We start from the raw sequence: 25,141 nt of genomic DNA on the forward strand, positions 1-25,141 counted from the left end.
TTAATCATCACTATCTGCATGAGGTTTTTGATCGCACCTGGGCTACCCTTGCACATCTGAAGACCTAGACTGAGCTTGAAGAATTGAACTTTGAGCAGGACTTTGACTGGTCGTGGCCTTCCAAGAAGAATTTCAGGCCCATTCCAGTGCCAGATCTTGAAGACAGCTCCTTCTCGTCCTTCCGCACCGCCGAATCTGATGAGGAACAACTTGACACCGCAACAGGCCCAAGGAAGAAGACCACACCCAAGAAGCGCCAAGGATCTTAATCAACCGCCAAGAAATGAAGTCTTCACGGGCGTTAGTCCTCAGTTTGTCCCTTTTTGTCAATTGATGACAAAGGGGGAGAAACTTGAGAGTTAGTCTTCAAACGGGATTTATTTTTGGGGGATTATGAACTATATTTAAGTTACAAACTCTTGGCTCTTCTGAAGTTTTTATGTAATGAGTTGTAACTTAAGCCCGATGGTACTCTGACGATTTTGAACGTTTTTCTTCGCATGCTTATTCCTCTAGTTTTAATGCACGCATGCTGAAATTCGTCAGATACCATTTGCCATCATGCATCCTCATTTTCTTCATATGATATGTTATATGTATGCATGATTTACAAGATTCAGGGGGAGATCTCCATGATATAAATCATCAATGTGCATATGCTATAAAAGCATAATCCTCAAGGTATGCACATCTTTAGGGGGAGTCTCTGTGAATCTTGTTTTCAAATTCCTCAAATAAGTATTTACACTTCATATTTTTGATCCCTGTTGAAGACTTAACCTAATTGTCATCAACCACCAAAAAGGGGGAGATTGTAAGTGCATCTAGTGCCCCTTTGTGATTTTGGTGGTTTGAAGACTTATAGGTTAAGTATCTAATGTGTTTTTAAGTGTACACAGGATCTATAAGTCATTGAGGAGTTTGAGATATTTGAAGAATATCGACCCCTAAAAATATATGTCTTCAGTTGAAGAAATTGGTCTGAAGCTGAAGAAATGAATCGCGAAGAATTTGCGATGAAATTGATATTCCTCATGAAGATATTGATATTGAGAAGATCGGTGGTTCCTGAAGAAAATCGTTCTGAAGAAATTGAAGCGTGAAGATTTTCACTTTCTGTTTTACTTTTTTCGCATTTGATGAATAGGAACACCGTACTGTTAAAGGGGGTCAAAGTAACGCTATGGAATGAATTTCCTCATGATGCTCAACCCAAGCCAAATCCTACCAAAAGCCACAAGTGAGGAATATGAGTGACATGAGGACTCTCACAGTTGAGAGTCCCGACCGTTTCGATAAGCCACGCCAAGTCACTGATCTTATCCACTCCAACGGTCATATTATTTAAGGGCATTAATGTCAAATCATGTCGGGATGCTCCCAGGCTATAAATAGCCGCCCCCCATAACCACTAGTTGGTTGGCTGCTCCATTAGAAACTGACACTTGTCATAAGAGCAACCCAATTCCTCAGAGCCTTCGAGAGAAAATCATCAGTGAGGAAATACACCACCCACCGAAACCACAAACCAAACCTAGTGATTGAGCATCACTGAAGAAGTTGTTCCTGTGTGGGACTGAAGCCTTTTACCTTTGAGGACTGTGCATCCTCCAGACGGTTAGGCGTCATGGTCTAGAGCAATCCATCAGTCAATTGTGGATCGTCGGGTGACCGAGTTTGTGAGGGTTTGGAAGTCTGCCCTGAAGACTTACCACGAGTGTTGGGCGAGGACTGTGTGTACTTAGCTCAAGGAGAATACGGTAGGGACTGTGTGTCCCGGGACTGGGTGTCTTTTGGTTTAAATACCAAGCCGCTCCAAACCAGATGTACAACTGTCACAGCAGTTGGAACTGGGTCATCAACAACAGTCTTCACCAAGAATCGGGTTCTAATTCGTCAACTCCAAATTCTTCACTTGAGTAAATCATCATCTGTATTCTGCGTGCCTGCTTGGTGTGCAATCTGTTTTCATAATCTTCACTCTGTAATACTGCTATTGTGAACGATTGCACAACTGATCCTTAACTGTTTCCGCTGTAAGTTAGTCATCAGTGAGGAATTTCCTCAAAAGGAATTTCCTCAGTGATGAAATTCTAAAAATCTCCTATTCACCCCCCTCTAGTCGATATAACGCACTTTCAAGTCACACCAAGCACTTTAAGATCTTCGTGATTCTTATCACGAGAACACGCCTTTTTAAGCCAATCATGTCTAGCATGAATTTGGGCGGTTCTTTCTTTGCTCTCACTCATGGAAACACGCATAGCTTTCAAAGTTTCATCCATATTGATCTTGGGAGTAGCACATCTAACTTTCAAAGCATCAATATCACTAGACATTCTATAAACGCTCCTAGCCAAATCCTCATTTTTGAGTAGTTTTTCCTCTATGGACGCATTGAAAATCTTTTGTGAGTTGATAAACTCTTTGATATTACTCTCTAGTTCAGAGGGTAATCTATTGTAATTTCCATGAGTATTGTTGTAGGAGTTGCCAAGGTTATTAGTGGGGTTACTAGGAAAAGGCCTAGGAACATAGTTTCCTCTAAAAGCATTGTTGTTGCCAAAATTATTCCTACCAACAAAATTAACGTCCAAGCTAGCGTTGCTACTCTCAATCAAGGAAGACAAGGGCATGTCATTAGGATCTAAAGGAGCACTTATACTAGCAACCAAATTCATTAACTCATCCATCTTAGCACTTAACGAGTTAATTTCTTCTATAGCGTGTACCTTTTTACTAGTAGGTGACCTTTCAGTGTGCCACTGAGAGTAGTTCGTCATGATATTTTCTAGGAGTTTTCTCGCTTCTCCTAACGTGATTTCCATGAACGTTCCACCTCAGGTGGAGTCCAAGATATTTCTAGAAGCAAAATTCAAGCCAGCGTAGAAGATTTGTATAATCATCCAAAGACTCAAGCCATAAGCGGGACAATTTATAATCATCAATTTCATTCTCTCCCAAGATTGTGCAACATGTTCATGATCAAGTTGCATAAAATTCATGATATCATTACGGAGAGAAATAATCTTAGCCGGCCGAAAATACTTGGATATATAAGAATCTTTGCACTTGTTCCAAGAATCAATACTATTTTTGGGCAAAGACGAAAACAAAGTTTTTGTTCGATCTTGCAACGAGAACGGAAAAAGCTTCATTTAATCACATCATTATCCACATCTTTCTTCTTTTGCATATCGCAAAGCTCAATGAAGGTATTAAGATGGGATGTGGCATCTTCATTAGGAAGGCCGGAGAATTACTCTTTCATAACAAGATTCAGCAAAGCAGCATTGATTTCGTATGATTCCACACTAGTGGCGGGAGCAATCAGAGTACTAATAAAATCATTATTATTAGTATTCGAGAAGTCACAAAGTTTGGTGTTTTCAGTCATGGTGACTTCAGCAAGGAAGCAAGCACACAAGTGAACTGAAAGCAAGCAAGAGAAAAGGGCGAAGGAAAAAGGCAAATATTTTTGTAAATTTTTGTTATTCAGAAGTTGGGGAGAGGAAAATGAGAGGCAAAAAAAGTAATTGCAAGAGTTGAGTTTGCGACACTTACTTGGATGAGTTCTTGACTTGATCCTCCCCAGCAACGGCGCCAGAAAAGCTGCTGCTACTTCTCAAACAACAACGCTAGAAATTAGCACGTTGACAGAGATTTGGCTTGCGTTGGTTTTTCCCTTGAAGAGGAAAGGGTGATGCAGCAGAGGAGCAGTAAGTATTTCCCTCAGTTTGAGAAGCAAGGTATCAATCCAGAAGGAGAATCTCGCCAAGTCCAGAGTACCTGCGCAAACACAAAAGAGCTTGCACCCAACGCTATAAAGGGGTTGTCACTCCCTTCAAGATTGATTGCGAAGTGAGATCTGAAGGCGGAAAGTGAAACGAAGTAAAAGTGTATGGCTGAAAATATAGTGTGAAGTAGACCCGGGGCCATAGTATTCACTAAATAGCAAATAATACGGTGGGTGAACAAATTACTATCGACCAATTGATAGAACCGCGCATAGTCATGATGATTTCCATGGCAATGATCATACATATAGGCATCACGTCCGAGACAAGTAGACCGATACTTTCTGCATCTACTACTATTACTCCACACATCGACCGCTATCCAGCATGCATCTAGTGTATTGAGTTCATGACAAACAGAGTAACGCCTTAAGCAAGATGACATGATGTAGAGGGATAAACTCAAACCAATGATGAAAACCCCATCTTTTTACCCTTGATGGCAACAACATGATGCGTGCCTCGCTACCCCTTCTGTCACTGGGTGAGGTCACCGCACGGTATGAACCCAAAACCAAGCACTTCTCCCATTGCAAGAATCATAGATCAAGTTGGCCAAACAAAACCCACAACTCGAAGAGAATTACAAGGATATGAAATCATGCATATAAGAGATCAGAAGAAACTCAAATAAGATTTATAGATAATCTGATCATAAATCCACAATTCATTGGATCTCGACAAACACACCGCAAAAGAAGATTACACCGGATAGAACTCCATGAAGATCATGGAGAACTTTGTATTGAAGATCCAAGGGAGAGAAGAAACCATCTAGCTACTAGCTATGGACCCGTAGGTTTATGGTGAACTACTCACGCATCATCGGAGAGGTCATGGTGTTGATGAAGAAGCCGTATGTATCCGAATCCCCTCTCCGGCAGGGCACCAGAACGTGCCCCAGATGGGATCTTGCGGAGATAGAAGCTTGCGGCGGCGGAAATGTATTTTCGTGGATCTCTTGATTTTTTTAGGGATTTTAAGGAATTTATTGGCGAAGGAGCTAGGGCAGGGGAGGCCGAGGGAGCCCACAAGCCTGGGAGGTGCGGGCCCCCCTGGCCGTGCCATGGGGGCTTGTGGCCTCCCCCGGGACTCCGTGCCTTGGTTCCCAAGCTTTCTGCTTATCTTTTGTTCCGGAAATAATCTTTTCGGAAGTTTTATTATGTTTGGACTCCGTTTAAAACCCTCCTCCGAAAAGGGTAAAAAACAAGGAAAAAACAGAAACTGGCACTTGGCACTGAGTTAATAAGTTAGTCCCAAAAAAGATATAAAAGGCATACAAAACATCCAAAGTTTGACAAGATAATAGCATGAAACCATAAAAAATTATAGATACGTTGCAGACGTATCAAGTGCCAAAGAATTACGAATCACATCTCCGCAGAGGAAGCCCACGAAGACCCGGACTACATAGTGGGTACGTTCCTCGTCAACTCAACCCCAGCAACAGTATTGTTTGATTGTGGTGCGTCACATTATTTTATCACCAAGGTTGACAGAATCGCGTTTCTATTGTATGATTCCACGACCTTACGATCTAAACTATCGCCTCCGATTCTACGATTTTGGTTCAAAGAATGTATGTTTTTACTATCCTGATAGTGAAGATTCTATGATTTTCGATCCTGCCATCAGAGCTCCGATCTGATTCAGAATCATGATTCTGACAACCTTGTTTGTCACTCAAAAGTTTGCGATGAAGAGTGGTTTGTTACATACATTACCAAATGGTCAAATGGCAGTACAAACACCGGGTGCAGTATTAAGGACCAACATAGGATGTAGGGGAGTTGGCGTCAATATTAATGGGGTAGACTTTGTAGTAGACCTTATCATTCTTATGTCGCAAGGGTTGGACATGATCCTTGGTATGGATTGGTTAGCCAAGCACCAAAGCATATTGGACTGTGCCAGGAGAACCATCACCATGACCAGTGATCAAGGAGTCGAAGTAAAGTATATTTGGGAACCTGCCTCCACCACAGCCCCTCAGGTTAACTGCCTCACGAGGAACAAGTTGGATTAGGTGCGAGTGGTATGCGAGTACCCAGATGTCTTTATTGATGAACTGCCCGAGATGCCTCCTGACAGAGAGATCGAGTTCATCATTGAGCTCATGCCTGGATCCAGACCTATCTATAAGAAACCATATAGGATGGGATCAAAGGAACTGGTAGAGTTGAAGAAGCAACTGGCCGAGCAGCTCAGGAAGGGATTTATTTGCCCTAGTTCCTCTCCTTGGGGATCACCTCTTATATTCGTGTCCAAGAAGGATGGGACTATCACGCTCCGTCTCGACTACCGTTCCCTTAATTAGGTCACGATAAAAAACTAGTACCCGTGCCCCAAGGTTGAAGACCTGTTTGATCAGTTGAATGGTGCCAAAGTAATCTCCAAGATCGATCTCAGGTCTGGGTACTACCAACTAAAAAACCGGCCCGAAGACATACCCAAGTCGACATTCGGTACCAGGTATGGCCTGTACGAATGCACGATCATGTTGTTTGGGTTAACCAATGCCCCAACCTACTTCATCTATCTCATGAACAAGGTCTTCATGGAGTATCTGGACAAGTTTGTTGTTGTATACATCGATGCCATACTCATCTCCTCCAAGTTTGAAGAAGAACATGAGCACCACTTGAGGATGGTATTAGAACAACTTCGAGAGCACCAACTCTACGCCAAGTTCAGCAAATGAAAATTTTGGCTACATGAAGTTGGATTCTTGGGTCATACCATGAGGGTAGATGGGTTGTCCGTCGATCCTACCAAAATTACTACAGTAAAAAAGTGGAGTTCGCCAGTCGATGTTACGGAAGTTAGAAGCTTCCTCGGACTCGCGTGATACTACCGCAAGTTCGTAGAAGGATTCTCGAGAATCGCCTGACCAATGACTCAATTCTGGAAGAAGGGCAAGAATTTTGAATGGACGCAGAAGTGCGAAGAGAGCTTTCAAGAACTAAAGAAGAGGTTGACAACCGCCCGAGTATTGGCCACTCCTGATGTTAACAAGGTGTTTGTGATATAGTGTAATGCATCAAGGACCGGGCTCGGTGGTGTGCTGACGCAAGACGGTAGAATTGTGGCTTATCTGTCATGGCAGCTACGCCCTCATGAGTAGAACTACGCCACTGACGACCTCGAGATGGCGGCAGTGGTTCATGCCTTGAAGACATGGCTGCACTACCTTCTGGGAAATCAATGTGAGATATACACTGACGACAAGAGTTTGAAGTATATTTTCACTCAGAAGGAATTGAATATGAGGCATCGGAGATGGTTGGAATTAATCAAAGATTATGACCTCAGTATTTAATACCACCCCAGAAAGGCCAACGTGGTAGCGGACACCTTGAACCAGAAAACTAGCACCCTGAATGCTGCAAGTAAGGAAATTCTATGTGCCTTGTATAGCGAACTTGAGAGCTTCGGGTTGGAGCTAGTGGAAACGGGTTTCCTAGCGAACCTCAAGGAAAATCCTACGCTAATGGACGACATCAAGGAAGCCCAGAAGGGACACGAGATCATTGAGGGTATCAAGAGGAAGATCAAGGAAGACAAGGCCCTAGGATTCTTAGTGGATAAGCAAGGAGTTGTATGGTTTGGGAATCGCACCTACGAACCCAATAAGTTGAGCTCAAGAATCTGATCTTGCAAGAAGCACACAACACTCCATACTGTATTCACCCTGGAGGGACCAAGAAGTATCAAGACCTCAAGGAAAGATTCTAACGGCATGGCATGAAGAGGGAAATAGCCTTATACATCGCTAAATGTGATGTATGCGAGAGGGTCAAGGCTGAGCACCAGCGACGTTCTAGACTACTACAACCTCTCCAAGTGCCTGAATAGAAGTGGGACAAAGTCGACATGGACTTCATCACGGGTCTGCCCAAGTCGTGCAAGGGGCATAAATCCATATGGGTCATCGTCCACCACCTGACCAAGGTGGTGTTGCGGAACGTTGCATGGGAAACAAAAAATTTCCTACACACACGAAATACCTATCCATGGTGATGATCATCTACGAGAGGGGAGAGTGAATCTACATACCCATGTAGATCGCTAAGCGGAAGCGTATATAACGCGGTTGATGTAGTGGAGCATCTTCACGATCCAAACTGCAGCCCATCCTGCGATCTCATCACGATCCCTCCCACGATCCCATCATGATCCATCCCGATCTAGTGCCAAACGGACGGCACCTCCGCGTTCAGCACACGTACAGCTCGATGACGATCTCCGCCTTCCTGATCCAGCAAGAAGGACAGAGAGGTAGATGAGTACTCCAGCACGGTGGCATGGTGGTCGTGGTGGTGAACTAATCCAACAGGGCTTCGCCTAAGCACCGTCGAACTAGACTAGAGGAGAAACACATCTAGAGAGAAGTAGAGGGTGTTGGGGAACGTTGCATGGGAAACAAAAAATTTCCTACGCACACGAAGACCTATCATGGTGATGTCCATCTACGAGAGGAGATTAGATCTACATACCCCCATAGATCGCTAAGCAGGAAGCGTTAAGAAACGCGGTTGATGTAGTGGTACAGCTTCGTGATTCAAATCACCGTCGTCCCACGATCCGTTCCGATCTAGCGCCGAACGGACGACATCTCCGCGTTCAGCACATGTACAGCTCGATGACGATCTCGCACTTCTTGATCCAGCAAGCAAGACGAAGAAGTAGATGAGTTCTCCGACAGCGTGACGGTGCTTCGGTGGTGGTGATGATCTACTCCTGCAGGGCTCCGCCCGAGCTGCGCAGAAATCCGATCTAGAGGTAAAACTATGTGGAATAGGCTTGAGTTGCACGGGGCAAAGTTGTGTCTCAGAAAGCCCTAAACCACCAATATATATAGGAGGACGGGAGGGGCTAGCCTTGGGGCACAAGGGCCCCAAGGGTGCGCCGGCCGAAGGGTGGAGGAGGACTCCTCCTTCAATTCGGTTTGGGAAGGAGGAGTCCTCCTCTTCCTTCCCACCTCCCTGTTTCCTTTTTTTTCTTCTTTTCTTTGGTATTTTTGCTTATGGGGCCATAGCCTTCTTGGGTTGACTCCACCAGCCCACTAAGGACTTGGTGCGCCACCCTAAGTCCATGGGCTCACTCTCGGGTGGGTGGGCCCCTCCCGGTAAACACCCGGAACCCATTTGTCACTCCCGGCACACTACCGGAAATGCCCGAAACTTTCCGGTGACCAAATGAAACCATCCTATATATCAATCTTCGTTTCTGGACCATTACGGAAACCCTCGTGACGTCCGTGATCTCATCCAGGACTCCGAACAACATTCAGTAACCACACATATAACTCAACTATACTAAAACATCATCGAACCTTAAGTGTGCAGACCCTGCGGGTTTGAGAACTATGCAGACATGACCCGAAACACCCCTCGGTCAACATCAAATAGCGGGACCTGGATGCCCATATTGGATCCTACATATTCTCCGAAGATCTTATCGGTTGAACCTCAGTGCCAAGGTTCATATAATCCCGTATGTCATTCCCTTTGTCCTTCGGTATGTTACTTGCCCGAGATTCGATCGTTGGTATCCGTATACCTATTTCAATCTCGTTACCGGCAAGTCTCTTTACTCGTTCCATAATACAAGATCTCGTGACTTACACTTAGTCACATTGCTTGCAAGGCTTGTTTGTGATGTTGCATTACCGAGTGGGCCCCGAGATACCTCTCTATCATACGGAGTGAAAAATCCCAGTCTCGATCCATACTAAGTCAACGGACACCTTCGGAGATACATGTAGAGCACCTTTATAGTCCCCCAGTTACGTTGCGACGTTTGATACACACAAGGTATTCCTCCAGTGCCAGTGAGTTATATGATCTCATGGTCATAGGAATAAATACTTGACACGCAGAAAACAATAGCAACAAAATGACACGATCAATATGCTACGTTCATAGTTTGGGTCTAGTCCATCACATGATTCTCCTAATGATGTGATCCAGTTATCAAGTGACAACACTTGCACATAGTCAGAAAACCTTGACTATCCTTGATCAACTGGCTAGCCAACTAGAGGCTTTCTAGGGACATTGTTTTGTCTATGTATCGACACATGTATCTATGTTTTCATTCAATACAATTATAGCATGGATAATAAACGATTATCTTGTAACAGGAAATATAATAATAACTATTTTATCATTGCCTCCAGGGCATACTTCCAACAGAGGGAGCACGTGGCAATTAGGGTTGGGGCTTCCTCTAATTCCTCTAGTATAATAGGAGGGACGGAGGGAAGGAGGCAGCCTCAAACCCTCAAGATTCAGCCGAAATTGGAGGTGGAGGAGTCCTACTCCAATCCTACTAGGAGTATGATTCCTCCTCCCCACTTGGAAACCCTTTCCTCCTCTTCCACCTTTGGGTTTTTTCGTTCTCAAACCTCATGGGCCTTAGTGGGGGCTTAGGACAGCCCACTAGGGGCTGGTTTGTCTCCTTCCACAGCCCATGAGGCCCCTCGGGGCGTGACACCCTCGTGATGGTCCCCGATACCCTCCCGGCATTCCCGGTACACTACCGAAGTACCCGAAACTTTTTGTGTGACCAAAATAGGACTTCCTATATATCAATCTTTACCTCCAGACCATTCCAGAGCTCCTCGTGACGTCCGAGATCTCATCCCGGACTCTGAACAACTTTCGGTTACCAGCACACATAACTCAAAAATACCGAAACGTCACCGAACCTTAAGTGTGCAGACCCTGCGGGTTCGAGAACAAGGTAGACATGACGTGAGACATTCTGTGGTCAATAACCAATAGTGGGACCAGGGTGTCCATATTTTCTTCTACATATTCTATGAAGATCTCTATCGGTTGAACCTCTATGTCAAGGATTCAGTTTATCCCGTATGTTGTTCCTTTTGTCCTTCGGTATGTTACCTGCCCGAGATTCGATTGTTGGTATCTCCATACCTAGTTCAGTCTCGTTACTGGCAACTCTCTTTACTCGTTCCGTAATACAAGATCCCGTTACTAACTCCTTAGTCACATTGCTTGTAAGGCTTGTTGTGATGTTGTATTAACGAGTGGGCCCCAAGATACCTATCCGTCACACGGAGTGACAAATCCCAGTCTTTATCCATGCCAACCCAACACACATCATCGGAGATACCTATAGAGCGCCTTCATAGTCACCCAGTAACATTGCGACATTTGATGCACACAAGGTATTCCTCCGTTGTCCGGCAGTTGCATGATGTCATGGTCGTAGGAACAGATACATTGACATGCAGAAAATAGTAGCAATAAACTGACACGATCATATGCTACGTTTGTAGTTTGGGTATTGTCCATAACATCATTCTCCTAATGATGTGATCCCGTTATCAAGTGACAACACTTGTCTATGGCCAGGAAACCTGGACCATCTTCGATCAACGAGCTAGTCAACTAGAGGCTCACTAGGGACAGTGTGGTGTCTATGTATCCAGACATGTATTTGAGTTTCCAACCAATAAAATTATAGCATGGATAATAAATGATTATCATGAATAAAGAAATATGATAATAACCAATTTATTATTGCCTCTAGGGCATATTTCCAGCAGGTGGCCCACTTCACCCCCTTCAGTACCACATACGATGGTAGCGAGCTGGCCAATCTCTACATCCATCGTATCATGAGTATTCATGGGGTTCTAAAGGAGATTGTGTCTGACTGAGGCACACAATTCACCTCAAGATTATAGAAAAAGTTCCAAGAGGCCTTGGGGACCAAGCTCTCCTTTAGCACCGCCTTCCACCTGCAGACCGGCGGGTAGACAGAACGAGTAAATCACATACTTGAGGCTATGCTCCGTGCTTGTGTCTTGGCCTACGTAACCAAATGGGAAGATTGTCTACCCTTCAACGAGTTCTTGTACAACAAAAACTATCAATCCGGTCTCCAGATGGCACCATTCGAGGTACTGTAAGGGCGCAAGTGTCGCACGCCCCCCAACTGGTCCGAGACCGGGCAAGGACTGATTTTTGGGCCAAACATCCTCCGCTAAGGCGAATAGCAAGTTCATCTTGTTAGGGAGCATATGGAATCAACCAAATCACGACATAAGAGCTACGTGGATACAAACCGCCGAGAAGTGGAACACAACCGAGGAGACCATGTATATCTCCGCGTCACGCCTCTCAAAGGTACGAAGCGCTTCCACGTCAAGGGGAAGCTTGTCCTAGATACATTGGCCCCTTCAAGATACCTGCAAGATGAGGGGAAGTAGCTTACCAGCTGGAGCTACCTCCCGAGCTTTTGGGTGTGCACAACGTCTTCCATGCATCACAACTCTGAAAGTGCCTCCAAGCTCCCAACCATCCGGATCACTACAAGGATATCAGTCATCAAGCCATCAAACTTCAACCAGACCTTACTTATCGCGAGAGACCGGTCCACATCCTGGATGAAGAAAAACTTCATACTCGCAGCTGCACCATCAAGTACTTCAAGGTGCAAGGGAGCAACCACACCGAGGCAGAAGCAACATGGGAACGCGAGGACTACCTTAAGTCCGAGTTTTCGTACCTTTTCAGTGCTTAGCTTAGGAATCTCGAGGACGAGATTCTTGTAAGGGGGATAGGTCTATCTCACCCTGTGTTTGTACCACCTTGTCACCAGTATTCTCCTTTTCAAAATTTGGAGTCAATAAAAACTTTTTATGTGAGTGCTAAGATTGTCTTGATTGCCATGACTTGCATGTTTGCTTGTAGCTCACCCAAAACAACTTTTCCTCTAAGGAACTTGCACCTTGACTCCAAACCCGTGCCTTATGGTCATGCCATGGTATTAGCACGAGGAACCAATTTTTTTGTAAAATATTAATCCAACAAAACCCTTTTTTCATTTTTTTAATTTCTAAAACCGCTGGATTGGGATTTGTTCTACAAGTCCCTAATATAATGGACATAATTGGCCCCAAAGGTTTTAAATTGTTTCCATTATTAAAATAAATTCTAAAAACCCTAAATTTTTTATTTTAAAAGTTATTTTTCTATTTTACTTGACTAACTTTTTCTCAGGCCAAAAATGGTATTTCATATGGGAAAATTATTTTCCTACCATAAAAATTCTGGGAAAAATTAGGAAGACTAAAAGGACATATATTTTCCATATATGTGAGTTTCAACCCATGGTCATGTTCAAACTATTGGACTAATCACTTGAAAACCATTCCTGTCTATTATGAACTTTTGAAATATTTTCAAAGGAAATATTCTCAATAAATTCCAAGAAAATTCCACCATGTCCCACATATTGTATATGATGACCATGCCAAGTTTCATCCCCATCCAAGATGGTTTGGTTTACCAAATAATCCAGAAAACATTTCTGTTGAGAACCAAGTTGAAACAACTCTACATTACCAAGTTCGTCCATTTGATGTCAAACTTTGAGGAGTGTTCAAAGCCTAAAATGAGGAGGGCAGGCCAAGTTTTGCGTTTGTGGGTGTTCATTTAATCACACTTGCCCACAGGAACGTGATTCTGCCTATTTTTTTGCTTTTCCAAGTCTACATTGTCAAACTGACTCAACTGAGCTCAAACTTGGTAAACTTGGTTATTTTTGCCCATTATGCAATCTTGTTAAGTTTCAGTGCAGTTGGAGAACATTAAATTCTCCAAACCAGCATCAAACACCTTCTGCTGATTTTGTAAATCAGCCACAAACACCCCTTAAACACCACTCCTTCACTCTGAATCTCCACCAAAGGTTACCAGTGTTACCCCACACCTGCAACCAAGAGTTTTTGCTCCAGCTCAAAGTGGAGCAAGACAAAACTTCAGTATTCACTCTTAATGCTCCCTGGCATCATCTGTTCTTCACTCCTCCCTTTGACCAGCATTGTTCCCTCGATGCCAAAGCATTCAAAGGGCATCTCCAAAACCTCCATGTGATACCAGACACACTATAGACACGCCAGAGCAAGCCAGCATGCCATGGCATGCCAAAATGGTGCTCTGGACACGCAACAGAGCGCACCTACAGTGAGGGAGTCTAGCCCCGGCTAGGCCTCGCCCCCACAACCTGCCCAAAGGCTCCTGCATAAACAACCGGCTTGAGCACGACACAGGGCCCCTCTCCTCCCTCCTTTTCCCTGTTGTGGCGACGCGTCCCCGCGCGCACTGAAGCCCGTCAGTCCGGAAACACTACCGCGACTTGTCAAAGATGTGTCTCACTCCCGCTTTGACCCTCTCAGTTCGCGTTGGCGTTGCCCACGAAGACCCCAGCCGCGCCCCAGGGGTCTCTCTCCCTCTCCAGCCATCGATGCACCCTCGCCAACGCACCACCATTCAGTGGACCATGGAGCTCCTATATATAGGCCTCCATCGGTTGTGCTCTGACCCCCCCCTTCAGCCTCACCACACCCCCAATCGACTCCCTGCCCACTCCAATCGAGCTATCCCACCACTAGTGCTCGAGATCGACCGAGGCGCTGCTGCGTCGGAGCTCGGTCGATCTCGGGACACAAGCCTGCTCCAGCTAACCTTTGTTCCACCTCTTCCCCGACCATCTCCACTCTATAAACATCATCGTCGTCTATCTCTAGAAAGCCTCCGCCTCGGCCAACTCTTCTCTGGCGATTCCATCCACCTGTGGCTCTCCCTCGACCACCACCCAAAAAGAGGAGTGCAAGGAACCCATTCCTGCACTTGCCTTTCCTCGCCATCGTCTTTTCTGTGGCTAGTGAGCACCTGCCCCTCTCTTTCCCGAGGTTGAAGACGACCTGACACGGGCACCCCACCTGTCAGCGTCTCCCCCTCTCTCCCCTTTCCCCCTCGTAGTCATTGGCCGCAAGGCTCCGTGCGTCGGGTTTACACCTGACAGCGCATGCGCGCCTGGGCTGGTTGGATGGCCGGCCAGTTCGGCTAGCCCAGCTGTTGATTGGCTCAAGCCTGGCCACTTGGCCTTTTTCCCTTTCCTTTTTAGGATTAATTAGTTAAATCCCATAGGGTTTTAAATATTGCCAATTCAAATAATTTTTCCACCACAATTCTTGTTTAAATGTAGAGAATTTAATAAAACTATTTCTATATTTTTAGTTAAACTTTTATGTATAGGTTTATTTTAAAACCTAGTTTAAAGCTATATCAACCTCTACTAAAAAGGTTTTATAAATATTTTATTCTCCAAGGTGTGAAACAAATATTTTTATAAGTGAAGCTGGTATTTTGAAGAATAGTGTAACATTTTAGAAATGGATTGTGTGCTTCGTTTTTGCTGTGATACTTATTATTTTTTATTTTACTGTGACGATAGATCACATGATTGCCGAAGGACTTGGACTCGAAGACCTCGAAGACCCAGGAGACTTTTCTGACCAAGGCAAGGAGCCCTTTGACCATGTCCGAGGAAATATTTCATGCATGCCATGTTTAATATTCCATTCCGGTGCATATAGTCATGGTGGATTCGGTAAACCCATCGGTAGGTTGTTTCCGATAGCTTTTCGATAATACTTGAATGAGAAGCATGACCCTACCATCTATGAGGGTTACACTAATAAAAAACTTGATAAATAGAAAGTAATGTTACGCTTATGATGAACATATGTATGGTGATGGTAACAGAGAGGTGATTTCAAAAGCTTTTCGAAAACCCCGTCGGCTGCCACTAATGCCCGATGGTGATGGTGTGAGATGGTGACCTCTTGAGCATAACTGGTGTACTGTTGGAATTATGCCCTAGAGGCAATAATAAATATAGTTATTATTATAATTCCTGTATCAAGATAATTTTTTATTATCCATGCAATAATTGTATTGAATGAAGACTCATTTACATGTGTGGATACATAGACAAAACACCGTCCCTAGCAAGCCTCTAGTTGGCTAGCCAGTTGATCAAAGATAGTCAGTGTCTTCTGATTATGAACAAGGTGTTGTTGCTTGATAACTGGATCACGTCATTAGGAGAATCACGTGATGGACTAGACCCAAACTAATAGACGTAGCATGTTGATCATGTCATTTTGTTGCTACTGTTTTCTGCGTGTCAAGTATTTATTCCTATGACCATGAGATCATATAACTCACTGACACCGGAGGAATACTTTGTCTGTATCAAACGTCGCAACGTAACTGGGTGACTATAAAGATGCTCCACAGGTATCTCTGAAGGTGTTAGTTGAGTTAGTATGGATCAAGATTGGGATTTGTCACTCCGTGTGACGGAGAGGTATCTCGGGGCCCACTCGGTAATGCAACATCACACAGAAGCCTTGCAAGCAATGTAACTTAATGTAAGTTGCGGGATCTTGTATTACGGAACGAGTAAAGAGACTTGCCGGTAAACGAGATTAAAATAGGTATACGGATACTAACGATCGAATCTCGGGCAAGTAACATACCGAAGGACAAAGGGAATGACATACGGGATTATATGAATCCTTGGCACTGAGGTTCAAACGATAAGATCTTCGTAGAATATGTAGGATCCAATATGGGCATCCAGGTCCCGCTATTGGATATTGACCGAGGAGTCTCTCGGGTCATGTCTACATAGTTCTCGAACCCGCAGGGTCTGCACACTTAAGGTTCGACGTTGTTTTATGCGTATTTGATTTATATGGTTGGTTACCGAATGTTGTTCGGAGTCCCGGATGAGACCACAGACGTCACGAGGGTTTCCGAAATAGTCTGGAAACAAAGATTGATATATAGGATGACCTCATTTGATTACCGGCAGGTTTTCAGAGTTACCGGGAATGTACCGGGAATGACGAATGGGTTCCGGGAGTTCACCGGGGGGGCAACCCGCCCCGTGGAAGCCCATAGGCCATAAGGGTGGCGCACCAGCCCTTAGTGGGCTGGTGGGACAGCCCAAAAGGGCCCTATTCACCATAGAGATAAAAATCAAAGAGAAAGAAAAAAAAAGGGAGGTGGGAAGGAACGGAAGGACTCCCACCCACCAAACCAAGTCCAACTCGGTTTGGGGGGGGGAGTCCTCCCCCCTTGGACTCGGCCGACCCCCTTGGGGCTCCTTGAGCCGCAAGGCAAGGTCCCCTCCCTCCCACCTATATATACGGAGGTTTTGGGGCTGATTTGAGACGACTTTTCCACGGTAGCCCGACCACATACCTCCACGGTTTTTCCTCTAGATCGCGTTTCTGCGGAGCTCGGGCGGAGCCCTGCTGAGACAAGGTCATCACCAACCTCCGGAGCGCCTTCACGCTGCCGGAGAACTCTTCTACCTCTCCATCTCTCTTGTTGGATCAAGAAGGCCGAGATCATCGTCGAGCTGTACGTCTGCTGAACGCGGAGGTGCCGTCCGTTCGGTACTAGATCGTGGGACTATTCGCGGGATTGTTCGCGGGGCGGATCGAGGGACGTGAGGACGTTCCACTACATCAACCGCGTTCACGAACGCTTCTGCTGTACGATCTACAAGGGTACGTAGATCACTCATCCCCTCTCGTAGATGGATATCACCATGATAGGTCTTCGTGCGCGTAGGAAATTTTTTGTTTCCCATGCGACGTTCCCCAACATGTACCAGGAAGGATTTTGTGTGTGTGGTTTCGGAGACTGGATTAGATTTAAGATTTGCCGACCATCCCAATCTTACATGTGCGACCATGATACCCCTTATGGGACTGGGCTTTGTTGGTTACTTTGGTCGGTACTAGCAAGGAGCCTGCATTACTAGTAATAGGAGTGACATGGTCACTCTCGAGATGGGGTCGTGCCAGGTAGGACGACTATGCTATTTTTACAGGTTGTGGGAACATCGTTGGTCCCCGCATGGATGATACGATCTAGACTTGGTGATCGTAAGATGTACATCATGTGGGCTGGATACCAATCGAGTGGACTAATTGTCTAGTGTCGCCAGGAGAAAGGCATTGATCTGGTACTTACATCGGGTATGGATAATACCGCGAGTCGTGGGTGACACGGTGTTGGAAATATGACCTAGAGGCAATAATAAATTGGTTATTATTATATTTCCATGTTCATGATAATCGTTTATTATACATGCTAGAATTGTATTGATTGGAAACTCAAATACATGTGTGGATACATAGACAACACACTGTCCCTAGTGAGCCTCTAGTTGACTAGCTCGCTGATCAAAGATAGTCAAGGTTTCCTGACCATAAACAAGGGTTGCCACTTGATAACGGGATCACATAATTAGGAGAGTGATGTGATGGACAAGACCCAAAGTATGAACGTAGCATATTACCGTGTCAGTTTATTGCTATTGTGTTCTGCATGTCAAGTATGTGTTTCTATGACCATGAGATCATGCAACTCCCGGTCTCCGGAGGAATGCCTTGTGTGTATCAAACGACACAACGTAACTGGGTGACTATAAAGGTGCTCTACAGGTATGTCCGAAGGTGTCTGTTGGGTTGGCATGGATCAAGACTGGGATTTGTCACTCCGTGTGACGGAGACTATCTCGGGGCCCACTTGGTAATACAACATCAGAATAAGCCTTGCAAGCAATGTGACTATGGAGTTAGTCACATGATCTTGTATTACGGAACGAGTAAAGAGACTTGACGGACTTCACGAGCATCTCCTAAATGGTCTGGAGGTAAAGATTGATATATTGGAAATTTGCATTTGGCTTCCGGAAAGTTTTCACGCATTACCTGTAAAGTACGGGGAGTGACGAATGTGTTCTCGGGTTTTACCGGGAGGGGCCACCCACCCAGGAGAGAACCCAATAGGCCTAAAGGTGGTGCACCAGCCCTTAGTGGGCTGGTGCGGATATCCCAAGAGGGCCTATTTCGGCCAAGGAGCAAAAGAAGGGAAAAACCCCGAAAGGACAGGACGTTTCCATGTAGGAGGAGTGCTACTTGGAGTAGGATTGGAGGTGGACTCATACACCTCCACCTATTTGACTGCGCTAAGGAGAAGCCTTTTGGCTGCCTCCTCCCCACCTCCTTCATATATATACTAGAGAGGGGCAGGATTGGAGGTGGACTCATACACCTCCACCTATTTGACTCATATATATCCCCTCTTTCGTCTTCAATCCATTTGTAACATTACTTGGAGCTATATTTTTATTCACCACATGATATGTGTTTTGCTAGGAGCGTCTTGTATGGTAGGAGTATTTTCTTTTTGTTGTGTCACAACCATCCTTGCTGCACATATTTTTGAGAGAGAGAGACATGTACCCATTGTGATTTTTGCTAGAATGCTCATAGTGCTTCACTTATATCTTTTGAGCTAGATACTTTTGCTCTATGTGCTTCACTTAGATCATTTAGAGAATGGCGGTGCGTGATTTGGTAGTTGGCTTATGGTATGAAAGTAGTCCCAAAAGTGATAGATACCGAAAGAGGATGCAAAAACCTCCATCTTCATGTGCATTGAGTAGAAAGAGAAGATTTGATTCCTCTCAAATAGTTTTGAGACATGGATTTGGTAATATTAAGAGTTATGTTAGTTGGGTATTATGAATCTAGAAATACTTGTGTTGAAGTTTGGGATTCCCATAGCATGCACGTATGGTGAACAGCTATGTTAGGAAGTCAGAGCATAATTGATCTATTGATTGTCATCCTTTGTGTTGAGGTCGGGATCCCGCGATCGTTTACACCTACCAACCCTTCCCCTCGGAGTATGCGTTTAGCACTTTGTTTCGATTAGTAATAAAAACATTCGTAACAAGTATGTGAGTTCTTCATGACTAATGTGAGTCCATGGTATAGATGCACTTCCACCTTCCACCATTCCTAGCCTCTCTAGTGCCGCGCAATTCTCGCCGGTGCACAAACCCACCAAATTCCTTCCTCAAAACAGCCACCATACCTACCTACTATGGCATTTTCATAGCCATTCCGAGATGTATTGCCATGCAACTCCCAACGTTCCATCTCACGACTTGGCCGTCACTCTCATATTGCCATTGCATGTTCGTAAGATAGCTAGCGAGATGTTTCAACGTCATACGCCATGCTAGATCGTTGCACATCCCGGTACACTGTCGGAGGCATTTCCTATGGAGTCATCATTATTGTTGATCTTTGAGTTGTGAGTAAATAAAAGTGTGATGATCATCATTATTAGATCATTGTCCCATGTGAGCAAATAAAAAAAAGAGGCCAAAGAGCCCAAAAACAAAAAAAGAGAGAAACGAAAAGAAAAGAAAGGAAAAAAAGAGGCCTAAGAGCCCAAATGAAAAAAAAGAGAGAAGGGACAATGCTACTATCTTTTTCCACAATTGTGCTTCATGATAGCACCGTGTTCTTCATGATTGAGATCTTCTTGCTTTGTCACTACCATATTCTAGTTGGAATCTTCATTATATAACTTGGCTTGTATATTCCAATGATGGGCTTCCTCAAAATTGCCCTAGGTCTTTGTGAGCAAGCAAGTTGGATGCACACCCACTAGTTTTCCTTTTGAGCTTTCACATACTTATAGCTCTCGTGCATCTTTTGTATGGCAATCCCTACTCATTCACATAGATATCTATTAATGGGCATCTCCATAGCCTATTGATATGCCGAGTCAATGTGACCATCATCTCCTTTTTGTCTCACAACCACCACCACACTCTATTCCACCTATAGTGCTCTATCCATGGCTCGCGCTCATGTATAGCGTGATAGTTATAAAAAGTTTGATAAAGTAAGAGTGCGAAAACAATTACTTGGCCAATACCGGGGTTGTGCATGATTTACATTAGTTGTGTGAGGATGATGGAGCATAGCGAGACTATATAATTTTGTAGGGATAACTTTCTTTGGCCTTGATATTTTGAAAGTTCATGATTACTTTGCTAGTTTGCTTGAAGTATTGCTGTTTTCATGTCAATAGGAAACTTTTGTTTTGAATCTTACGGATCTGAACATTCATGTCACGTGAAAAAACTTGCAAAGGACAACTATGCTAGGTAGCATTCCACATCAAAATTTCATTCTTTATCACTTCCCTACTCGAGGACGAGCAGGAGTTAAGCTTGGGGATGCTTGATACGTCTCCAACGTATCTATAATTTTTGATGGTTTCATGCTATTATGTTGTCAAACTTTGGATGTTTTGCATGCCTTTTATATATTTTTTGGAACTAACTTATTAACTCAGTGCCAATTGCTAGTTCCTGTTTTTTCCATGTTTTTGACCCCTTTCGTAGGAGATTTTGAAACGGAGTCCAAACTGAAGAAAATCCTCGAAAAGATTTTTTCTGGAACGGAAGAATATCGGGGAGCTTGGGAGCCAAGGCAGGGGAGCCCCAGGGGCCCCACAAGCCCCCACCCCGCGGCCAGGTGGGAGGCCGCGCCATCCAGGCTTGTGGGCCCCCTGACCATCCCCTGACCTAGGGGTTGCACCTATAACCTCCCTAAAAATCCCAAAACAATCAGGAGATCATCGCAATCACTTTTCCGCCGCCGCAAGCTTCTGTCTCCGCAAGATCCCATCTAGGCACGTTCTGGTGCCCTTCCGGAGGGGGCTTCGTACACGGGGGGCTTATTCATCAACACCATGACCTCTCCGATGATGCGTGAGTAGTTCACCATAGACCTGCGGGTCCATAGCTAGTAACTAGATGGCTTCTTCTCTCTCTTGGATCTTCGATACAAAGTTCTCCATGATCTTCATGGAGGTCTATCCGATGTAATCTTCTTTTGCGGTGTGTTTGTCGAGATCCGATGAATTGTGGATTTATGATCAGATTGTCTATGAATCTTATTTGAGTTTCTTCTGATCTCTCTTATGCATGATTTCATATCCTTGTAATTCTCTTCGAGTTGTGGGTTTTGTTTGGCCAACTAGATCTATGATTCTTGCCATGGGAGAAATGCTTGGTTTTGGGTTCATACCGTGCGGTGACCTCACCCATTGACAGAAGGGGTAGCGAGGCACGTATCATGTTGTTGCCATCAAGGGTAAAAAGATGGGGTTTTTCATCATTGGTTTGAGATTATCCCTCTACATCATGTCATCTTGCTTAAAGCGTTACTCTGTTCGTCATGAACTCAATACACTAGATGCATGCTGGATAGCGGTCGATGTGTGGAGTAATAGTAGTAGATGCAGAAAGTATGGGTCTACTTGTCTCGAACGTGATGCCTATATGCTAGATCATTGCCTTAGATATCATCATGACTTTGCGCGGGTCTATCAATTGCTCGACAGTAATTTGTTCACCCACCGTGATATTTGCTATTTTGAGAGAAGCCTCTAGTGAACACTATGGCCCCTAGGGTCTACTACACACCATATTTTCAGTCTTACACTTTTTACTTCGTTGCACTTTCCGCCTTCAGATCTCACTTTGCAAACAATCTTGAAGGGATTGACAACCCCTTTGAAGCATTGGATGCAAGCTTGTTTGTGTTTGCGCAGGTACTCTGGACTTGACGAGACCCTCCTTTTGGATCGATACCTTGGTTCTCAAACTGAGGGAAATACTTACTGCTCCTGTGCTGCATCACCCTTTCCTCTTCAAGGGAAAAACCAACACAAGTCCAATCTCCGTCGACGTGTCAATTCTGGCACTTTTGTTTGAGTTGTAGCAGAAGGATTTCTGGCGCCATTGCCGGGGAGGAAGATCAAGTCAAGAACTCATCCAAGTAAGTGTCGCAAACTCATCTCTTGCATTTACTTTGTTTGCTAGTCGCCTCTCGTTTTCCTCTCCCCCACTTCACCATTTTCCATTTTCTTCGTTTGCCTTTTTCATTCGCCCTTTCTTTTGCTCGCTTTCTGTTTGCTTGTGTTGCCATGTGCCTTCAATATGCTTGCATCTTCGCTTGCTGAAAATCTATTGATATGGATCCTCATCCACTTGATAATCTCGTTAAGAGATCCACTTATGTGGAACCAATTGCTAGTGAGTTGAGTGCACTTGACTTTCTCTATGGAGTTTTGCTTGAGATGGGTGAATCTGAAAATCGTGATGAAGAAATTCATGAAGTGATTCACGAGGGCTCCTTGAATGAAAAGCATGATTGCAATGGTTTCACTATAAATCCTATTAGTGGCAACCATGCTAAAAATATGCAAAAACCTAAGCTTGGGGATGCTAGTTTTGCTATGTCCCCTACTTGTTGCAATAATCATGATTGGGGTGATGATCTTTCTTATGATCTTGAATGTTTTTTCAATCCTCATGATGATTATGATATTTTTAATAATATTGAAAGTGGGTTTGGAGAAGTCATGACTTTAGTTGATGATAATCCCACTATTTTTGAAGAGCGTCAACTTTGCATGCATGTGGATCATGAAAAGAATATCCTTTGTGATAGTTATATTGTTTAATTTGATTATGATCCCTCATGTAATTGCTATGAGAGAGGAAAATATTGTGGTAGAAACTTTCATGTTACCAAATTACCTCTCGTTATGTTGAGATTGTTCTTGTCTCTGTCTTCTTCCTTGCATTTGGTAACTATTGGTTGTCTTGCCAATTTGTTCTCCTATAAAATGCCTATGCATAGGAAGTATGTTAGACTTAGATGTGATTTTCACATGCTTTATGATGCTCTCGTTGTGCTTCAATTCTTGTCTTTTATGTGAGCATCATTGAAATCCTTATGCCTAGCTAAGGGCGTTAAACAATAGCGCTTGTTGGGAGGTAACCCAATGAATTTATCTTTTTCTTTTTGTTTTGTTGCGTCCACACTTTCACAATTCTGTTGTGATTGTGTTTTTTGTTTTTGAGCCAAGCAAAACCTTTATGATTAGTCTTGGTGATGGTTTTTTGATCTTGCTGGAAAAAGACATAAACTTTTCGCACATGAGATGATTTTTCATTTTTATTCAGAATGATCTTTTGAGTTGATTATTTTTGATGCTGATTGATATGCTTTTTCCCTAGACCGTCGTAATTGTTCAGATGTTTTGAGATACCAGAACTATAAAAAGTATACAGATTGCTACAGACTGGTTTGTTTTTGACAGATTCTGTTTTTGTTGGATTGGTTGCTTGTTTTGGTAAAACTATGGTTAGTATCGGGGGGTACTAGCCATGGAAAAGTGAGAATACAGTAGCCCATCATCAATATAGATGGAATTCAAGTTTTCTACAGTACCAAAAGAAGTGATAGTTTGTTTTCTTGTACTAATGTTATCACAAGTTTCTGTTTAATTTTTGTGTTGTGAAGTTTTCAAGTTTTGGGTGACGTTCTCATGGACAAAGAGATAAGGAGTGGAAAGAGCTCAAGCTTGGGGATGCCCAAGGCACCCCAAGCCAAATTCAAGGACACCAAAATGCCTAAGCTTGGGGATTCCCCGGGAAGGCATCCCCTCTTTCGTCTTCAATCCATCGGTAACATTACTTGGAGCTATATTTTTATTCACCACATGATATGTGTTTTGATTGGAGCGTCTTGTATCTTAGGAGTCTTTTCTTTTTGTTGTGTCACAATCATCCTTGCTGCACACCTTTTTTGAGAGAGAGAGAGACATGCACTCATCGTGATTTTGCTAGAATGCTCATTGTGCTTCACTTATATCTTTTGAGCTAGATACTTTTGCTCTAGTGCTTCACTTATATCTTTTGAGCTAGATACTTTTTGCTCTTGTGCTTCACTTATATCTTTAAAGCATGGCGGTGCGTGATTTGATAGTTGGCTTATGCTATGAAAGTAGTACCAAATATGCTAGGTACCCAAGAGGATGCAAAAACCTCCATCTTCATGTGCATTGAGTAGAAAGAGAAGTTTTGATTCCTCTCAATTAGTTTTGAGACGTGGATTCGGTAATATTAAAAGTTATGTTAGTAGGGTGTTATGAACCTAGAAATACTTGTGTTGAAGTTAGTGATTCCCGTAGCATGCACGCATGGTGAACCACTATGTTAGGAAGTCGGAGCATAATTGATCTATTGATTGTCATCCTTTGTGTTGAGGTCGGGATCGCACGATGGTTTACACCTACCAACCCTTCCCCTCGGAGTATGCATTTAGCACTTTGTTTCGATTACTAATAAAAAGTTCCGCAATAAGTATGTGAGTTCTTCATGACTAATGAGAGCCCATGGTATAGATGCACTTTCACCTGCCACCTTTACTAGCCTCTCTAGTGCCGCGCAATTCTCGCCGGTACTCAAACCCACCAAATTCCTTCCTCAAAACAGCCACCATACCTACCTACTATGGCATTTTCATATCCATTCCAAGATATATTGCCATGCAACTACCACTGTTCCGTCTCATGACTTGTGCCGTCACTCTCATATTGCCATTGCATGATCATACTAGATCGTTGCACATCCCGGTACACTGCCAGAGGCATTTCCTATGGAGTCATCATCATTGTGATCTTTGAGCTGTGAGTAACTAAAAAGTGTGATGATCATCATTATTAGAGCATTGTCCCATGTGAGGAAATAAAAAAGAAAAAGAGGCCAAAGATCCC

This window comes from Hordeum vulgare, chromosome 3H, assembly GCF_904849725.1.
Source record: "Hordeum vulgare subsp. vulgare chromosome 3H, MorexV3_pseudomolecules_assembly, whole genome shotgun sequence".
Classification (NCBI taxonomy): Eukaryota; Viridiplantae; Streptophyta; class Magnoliopsida; order Poales; family Poaceae; genus Hordeum; species Hordeum vulgare.